Here is a 6,963-nt window from a genome sequence, read left to right on the forward strand (position 1 = left end):
TGGGGGATGGAAGGGACATTACAGAGCTGAGAATCACAGAATGGTTGGGTTGGAAGGGATCTTATGGGACACAGAGCCACAGAGTGGTTGGGTTGAGTTGGAAGGGACATTACAGAGCTGAGAATCATGGAATGGTTGGGTTGGAAGGGATCTTATCATAGGGATATAGAATGGTTGGGTTGGGAGCAACATTATAGAGCTTAGAACCACAGAATAGTTAGGTTGGAAAAGTCCTTATGGGACACAAAGCCATAGAATAAATGGGTTGGAAGGGACCTTATGGGACACAGAGCCATAGAGTGGTTGGGTCGAGTTGGAAGGGACATTACAGAGCTGAGAATCACAGAATGGTTGGGTTGGAAGGGACCTTATGGGACACAGAGCCATAGAGTGGTTGGGTTGGGATGGAGGAGACCTTATAGAACTTAGAACCACAGAATGGTTGGGTTGGAGCGGACCTTATGAGACAGAGAGCCACACAGTGGTTGGGTTGGAAGAGACCTCGTAGAGCACAGAGCCACACAGTGGTTGGCATGAGTTGGAAGGGACATTACAGAGCTGAGAATCACAGAATGGTTGGGTTGGAAGGGATCTTATGGGACACAGAGCCATAGAGTGGTTGGGTTGGGATGGAGGGGACCTTATAGAACTTAGAATCACAGAATGGTTGGGTTGGAAGAGACCTCGTAGAGCACAGAGCCACAGAGTGGTTGGGATGAGTTGGAAGGGACATTACAGAGCTGAGAATCACAGAATGGTTGGGTTGGAAGGGACCTTATGGGACACAGAGCCATAGAGTGGTTGGGTTGGGATGGAGGGGACCTTATGGGACACAGAGCCACAGAGTGGTTGGGTTGGGATGGAGGGGACCTTATGGGACACAGAGCCATAGAGTAGTTGGGCTGGGATGGAAGGGACCTTATAGAACTTAGAACCACAGAATGGTTGGGTTGGAGGGGACATTATGGGACACAGAGCCACAGAGTGGTTGGGTCGAGTTGGAAGGGACCTTACAGAACTTAGAACCACAGAATGGTTGGGTTGGAAGAGACCTTGTAGAGCACAGAGCCACAGAGTGGTTGGGATGAGTTGGAAGGGACATTACAGAGCTGAGAATCACAGAATGGTTGGGTTGGAAGGGATCTTATGGGACACAGAGCCATAGAGTAGTTGGGTTGGGATGGAGGGGACCTTATGGGACACAGAGCCACACAGTGGTTGGGTTGGGATGGAGGGGACATTATGGAACACAGAGCCACACAGTGGTTCGGTCGAGTTAGAAGGGACCTTATAGAACTTAGAACTACAGAATGGTTGGGTTGGAAGAGATGTTATGGGACACAGAGCCATAGAGTGGTTGGGTTGGGATGGTAGGGACCTTATGGGACACAGAGCCACACAGTGGTTAGGTTGAGTTGGAAGGGACATTACAGAGCTGAGAATCATGGAACGGTTGGGTTGGAAGGGACCTTAATGACCACTGACCTACGGAACCCCATGATGGCTTGGGTTGCCGTAGAATGGTTGGGTTGGAAGGGATCTTAATGACCACTGAATTATAGAACCCCATGATGGTTTGGGTTGCTGTAGAATGGTTGGGTTGGAAGGGATCTTAATGACCACTGAATTATAGAACCCCATGATGGCTTGGGTTGCCGTAGAATGGTTGGGTTGGAAGGGACCTTAATGACCACTGAATTATAGAACCCCATGATGGCTTGGGTTGCCAAGGAACCACCCTGGCTCTTCCCCACCATGGGCTGGGTGCCCCCCACCAGCTCAGGCTGCCCAGATCCCAACCCACGGCCTCAGGCACCTCCATGGACGGGGTACCCACAGCCCCCCCATCACCAAGCTGGGGTTCATACATACTTGTTGGCGCGGATCCCCTCCCGGCGCGATGCCAGCCCCTCTGCCACCAGCGACTCGGCGATGTTCTCACCACTCGTGTCTGCGGGGAGAGAGGAGAGGAGAGGTGAGCAGTCAGCATGCAAGGAAAGATGCATTTCATCCCTGCAGCACGTCCACGAATGGCTTGACCACGAGGAGATGGGGTGTGTGAGCGCAGTCCAGGCTCTGCACCCACTGTTATGGAAGCTCCCCGAGCACCCACACCTCTCAGCACGGCAATTTCAGCAGCAGGGGGGTGGGTACCTGCGTGACACCACCCCAGTGCCCCACAGGGAGCTCCCTGTCCCTCCCTATAAGCTTAGAGACAACAAAACGGGCCGTACAGAGCCCGAGCAATCCAACCATTCCATGGCTCTATGATCCATAAGATCCCTTCCAACCCAACCACTCCATGGCTCTATGACCCTTAAGGTCCCTTCCAACCCCACCCAACCACACTATGGCTTTGCAATCCATACAGTTCCTCTAATCCAACCATGACTCTATGATCTATGAGCTCCCTTCCAACCCAATCCAACCATTCTATGGCCCTCTGATCAATACAGTCCCTTCCCACCCCACAGAGCCTGACAGCCGTGCTATCCCCAAACACGACCCCACAGCCATGCAGGATGAGGGGAAAGCTCTGACCCTCCTCACCCAGAGCCAACGGGTGTCATGGGGATGGTCTGCCCCCCTACAAGGGCTGGAGCTGATCTCAGGGTGCACCCATCAGTGGGATCAGCCCCAGCACGGCGCTTTGCTTCCATGGGAACGCGCCCCACAGCATCCCAGCACCGCGGGGCTCTCCGTGTTCCAGGCAACGTGCAACTTCCCTCAGCTCCTCGGGGTCCTCGAAGTGGGTTTGGGGACCCCCCGGTAGGAGGAGACCCTGCACAAAAACACCCTTCTTCGGCACAGAAGGGTTTTTGTGGTGCTGGGGGCCACGCGGGGAGCGGGGGAGGAGCGCGGTGAAGCTGCTGCAGCACTTTCACATTAATTGCACTCCCAACCCTGACAAACTTCATCGGGAAGCATTTTCTGCTTCGTTTCTCCCCGCAGCGCCGTGACGGGCTGGGATGGAACAATGAGGATGACACCTACACAAAAAACCTTTCACGTGGCAGACGAGGAGGCTGCAAAGGCTGCAAGGACCGATGGAGCAGCGAAACCCTTTCCAAGATGCATTCCCACCCCAGCTATGCTGTGGGGCAGCTCAGCACCACCTGCACCACCGTGCAGGACCAGCAAGCTCTGCCCACCCCTGCCCTCCTGCATTTTCCACACCCAAGTGCTCACACCTCAGCGTTGCCCAGAGAGAAGTCTGCTCTCCCAGCCCTGTGCTTGGAAGCACCATGGATGCATGGGGTTGGGGCTGGGTGGGCTTTATGGTCCCTTCCAGCCCAACTGAGCAATTCTATGCCTCTGGGATCTGTAAGGACCCTTCCACAACCCAACCACTCTATGGCTCTGTGAGCTGTAAGGACCCTTCCAATCCAACTCAGCAATTCTATGGCTCTGGGATCTGTAAGGACCCTTCCAACCCAACCACTCTATGGCTCTGAGATCTGTAAGGACCCTTCCAGCCCAACTGGGCAATTCTATGGCTCTGAGATCTGTAAGGACCCTTCCAACACAACTGGGCAATTCTATGGCTCTGGGATCTGTAAGGACCCTTCCAACACAACTGAGCAATTCTATGGCTCTGGGATCTGTAAGGACCCTTCCACAACCCAACCACTCTATGGCTCTGGGATCTGTAAGGACCCTTCCAACCCAACCATTCTATGGCTCTGAGATCTATAAGGTCCCTTCCAACACAACTGAGCAATTCTATGGCTCTGGGACCTGTAAGAACCCTTCCACAACCCAACCACTCTTGTGATCTCTAAGGACCCTTCCAACCCAGCTGTGCAATTCCATGGCTCTGTGATCTGTAAGGACTCTTCCAACCCAACCACTCTATGTCTCTGTGATCTGTAAGGTCCCTTCCAACCCAACTGAGCAATTCTATGCCTCTGGGATCTCTAAGGATCCTTCCAACCCAACCACTCTTGTGATCTGTAAGGTCCTTTCCAACACAACTGAGCAATTCTATGCCTCTGGAATCTGTAAGGACCCTTCCACAACCCGACCACTCTATGGCTCTGAGATCTGTAAGGACCCTTCCAATCCAACTGAGCAATTCTATGGCTCTTAGATCTGTAAGGACTCTTCCAATCCAACTGAGCAATTCTATGGCTCTGAGATCTGTAAGGTCCCTTTCAACACAACTGAGCAATTCTATGCCTCTGGGATCTGTAAGGACCCTTCCAACCCAACCACTCTATGGCTCTGTGATCTATAAGGTCCCTTCCAACCCAACTCAGCAATTCTATGGCTCTGGGATCTGTAAGGACCCTTCCAACCCAACCACTCTTGTGATCTGTAAGGACCCTTCCAACCCAACCACTCCACAGCTCTACAGTCTATGAGGTCCCTACCAAACCAAACCCTCTACGGCTCTGTGATCTACTCATTCCCTTCTAACCCAACCCAACCATGATCTGGCTCTGCAATAAGGCTCCTTCCAATGCAACCACTCTATGATCCCTTCTAACCCAATCCGACCATCCTATGGCTCAATGATCAATAAGATCCCTTCCAACCCAATCACCGTGTGGTTCTGTGATCCATACGGTCCCTTCCAATCCAACCCAACCACTCCGTGGGTCTGCCATCCACAAGGCCCCTTACAAACCAATCACCCTACAGCTCTGGGATCTATGAAGTCCTTTCCAACCCAGCCACTCTGTGACTATGATCACCTTTTCAACCCAATCCAACCCATGCTATGGTTCTGTAATCCATAATGTCCCTTCCTATGCAAACATTCTATGGCTCTGTGACTAATGAGATCCCTTCCAACCCAGCTATTCTATGGATCTATGATCTACAAGATCATTTCCAATCCAATCTCTATGACTCTATAATCTATGTGCTCCCTTCCAACCCAATCCAACCATTCCACGGCTCTCTGATCAATTAGATCCCTTCCAACTCAACCACTCCATGGCTCTATGACCCTTAAGGTCCCTTCCAACCCCACCCAACCACACTATGGCTTTGCAATCCATACAATCCCTCTAATCCAACCATGACTCTGTGATCTGAGCTCCCTTCCAACCCAATCCAACCATTCTATGGCTCTGTGACCAATAAGATCCCTTCCAACCCAATCATTTGGTGGCTCTGCAATCCATACAGTCCCTTCCACCCCAACCACTCTATGGCTCTGTGATCTATGAGGCCCCTTCCAACCCAAGCCAATCACTCTGTGCCTCTGCCATCCACAAGGCCCCTTACAAACCAACACTTCTACAGCTCTGACATCTACAAAGTCTTTTCCAACCCAAACACTCTATGATTCTATAATCTATGAGATCCCTTCCAACCATTCCATGGCTCTATGATCCATAAGATCCCTTCCAACCCAACCACTCCATGGCTCTATGACCCATAAGGTCCCTTCCAACCCAACCACTCTATGGCTCTATGACCCATAAGATCCCTTTCAACCCCACCCAACCACACTATGGCTTTGCAATCCATACAGTCCCTCTAATCCAACCATGACTCTATGATCTATGAGCTCCCTTCCAACCCAATCCAACCATTCCATGGCTCTATGATCCATAAGATCCCTTCCAACCCAACCACTGTACGGCTCTATGATCCATAAGATCCCTTTAAAACCAACCCAACCACTCTACAGCTCTGCAATCCGTACAGTCCCTTCCAACCCAACCACTCCATGGCTCTGTCATCTATGAGCTCCTTTCCAACCTAAACCAACCCATGCTCTGCCTCTGCAATCCATAAGGTCCCTTCCAACCCAATCCAACCATTCCACGGCTCTATGATCCATAAGATCCCTTCCAACCACACCACTGTACGGCTCTATGATCCATAAGATCCCTTCCAACCCAACCACTGTACGGCTCTATGATCCATAAGGTCCCTTCCAACCCAACCCAACCCCTCTACGGCTCTACAATCCACCTGGTCCCTTCCAAACCAACCACGCTACAGCTCTGGGATCCATTCAGTCCCTTCTAACCCAACCACTCTACAGCTCCATGATCTATGAGGTCCCTTCCAATCCAACCCACGCTCTGCCTCTGCAATCCATAAGGTCCATCTTTAAGATCCCTTCCGACTCAACCCAATCATTTTACATCTCTACGATCTGTAAGGTCCCTTCCAACCCAAGCCATGCCTCAATTCCACTCCCCAACCCAACCATTCTGCGATCCCACACCCCCAAGGGACGCGCTGGCACCCAACTTGCAGAGAGACAACAGCTCTGGTGCGAGTCAGGACCAAACCCAAAGCAAACGTTAGGGTTAAACGCACCAAAAAGGTGAGGAGGGGGAACCCAAAATGCAGCATTTCCCACGCAGCCCGCACTGCACATGCATGCTCACCTTTACCCAGGTACACCATGCCGTATTCCCTGCCCTGGGGGGTCTTGTACTCCACAGTGAAGCACACCTCCTTCCCAATCAGTTTCTTCCGCAGGAATTCACGGGCCGGGAAGCCCCAGGGCTGGAAAGACAGCAGAAGATGTCACTGTGCCCACTGGGGTGAAAGTATGGGGCTGGCACGTCCCCAGCCTATCCCCATGTCCCCACGGCTCCATCCTGACCCTGCATCCCACCTCATCCTCATATCCCCATCCTATCCCCATGTCCTCATTCCTCCGTCCTGACCCTACATCCCACCCCGTTCCCACATCCCCATCCCATCCCCAAGTCCCCATGGCTCCATCCTGACCCTGCATCCCACCCCATACCCACGTCCCCACCCCACGGCCCCATTTCCCATCCCTATGTCCTCATTTCCCATCCCCATCCCTCCATCTTGACCCTGCATCCCATCCCATCCCCACCTCCCGATATCCCCACCCCACCTCCATGTCCCCATTCCTCCATCCTGACCCTACATCCTACCCTGCATCCCCAAGTCCCCATTTCCCATCCCCCACATCCCCACTTCCCATCCCCCACGTCCCCACGTCCCCACATCCCCACA

The 6,963-nt window shown here is 52.6% G+C and overlaps 1 long non-coding RNA gene across 1 annotated transcript in view; it reads right to left on the bottom strand.

Moving 5' to 3' along the window:
* Positions 1–1,845: 1,845 nt before the first annotated feature.
* The window catches only part of LOC104917413, an 11,658-nt gene continuing 6,540 nt past the window's right edge, over positions 1,846–6,963 (bottom strand). The window contains exons 3-4 of the long non-coding RNA XR_796856.3: positions 6,357–6,477; positions 1,846–1,951 (exon numbers count right to left, since the gene is read on the bottom strand). This is a non-coding gene — a long non-coding RNA (uncharacterized LOC104917413). The remainder of the gene's footprint in view (positions 1,952–6,356; positions 6,478–6,963) is intronic.

Source organism: Meleagris gallopavo, chromosome 1, assembly GCF_000146605.3.
Source record: "Meleagris gallopavo isolate NT-WF06-2002-E0010 breed Aviagen turkey brand Nicholas breeding stock chromosome 1, Turkey_5.1, whole genome shotgun sequence".
Lineage (NCBI taxonomy): Eukaryota > Metazoa > Chordata > Aves > Galliformes > Phasianidae > Meleagris > Meleagris gallopavo.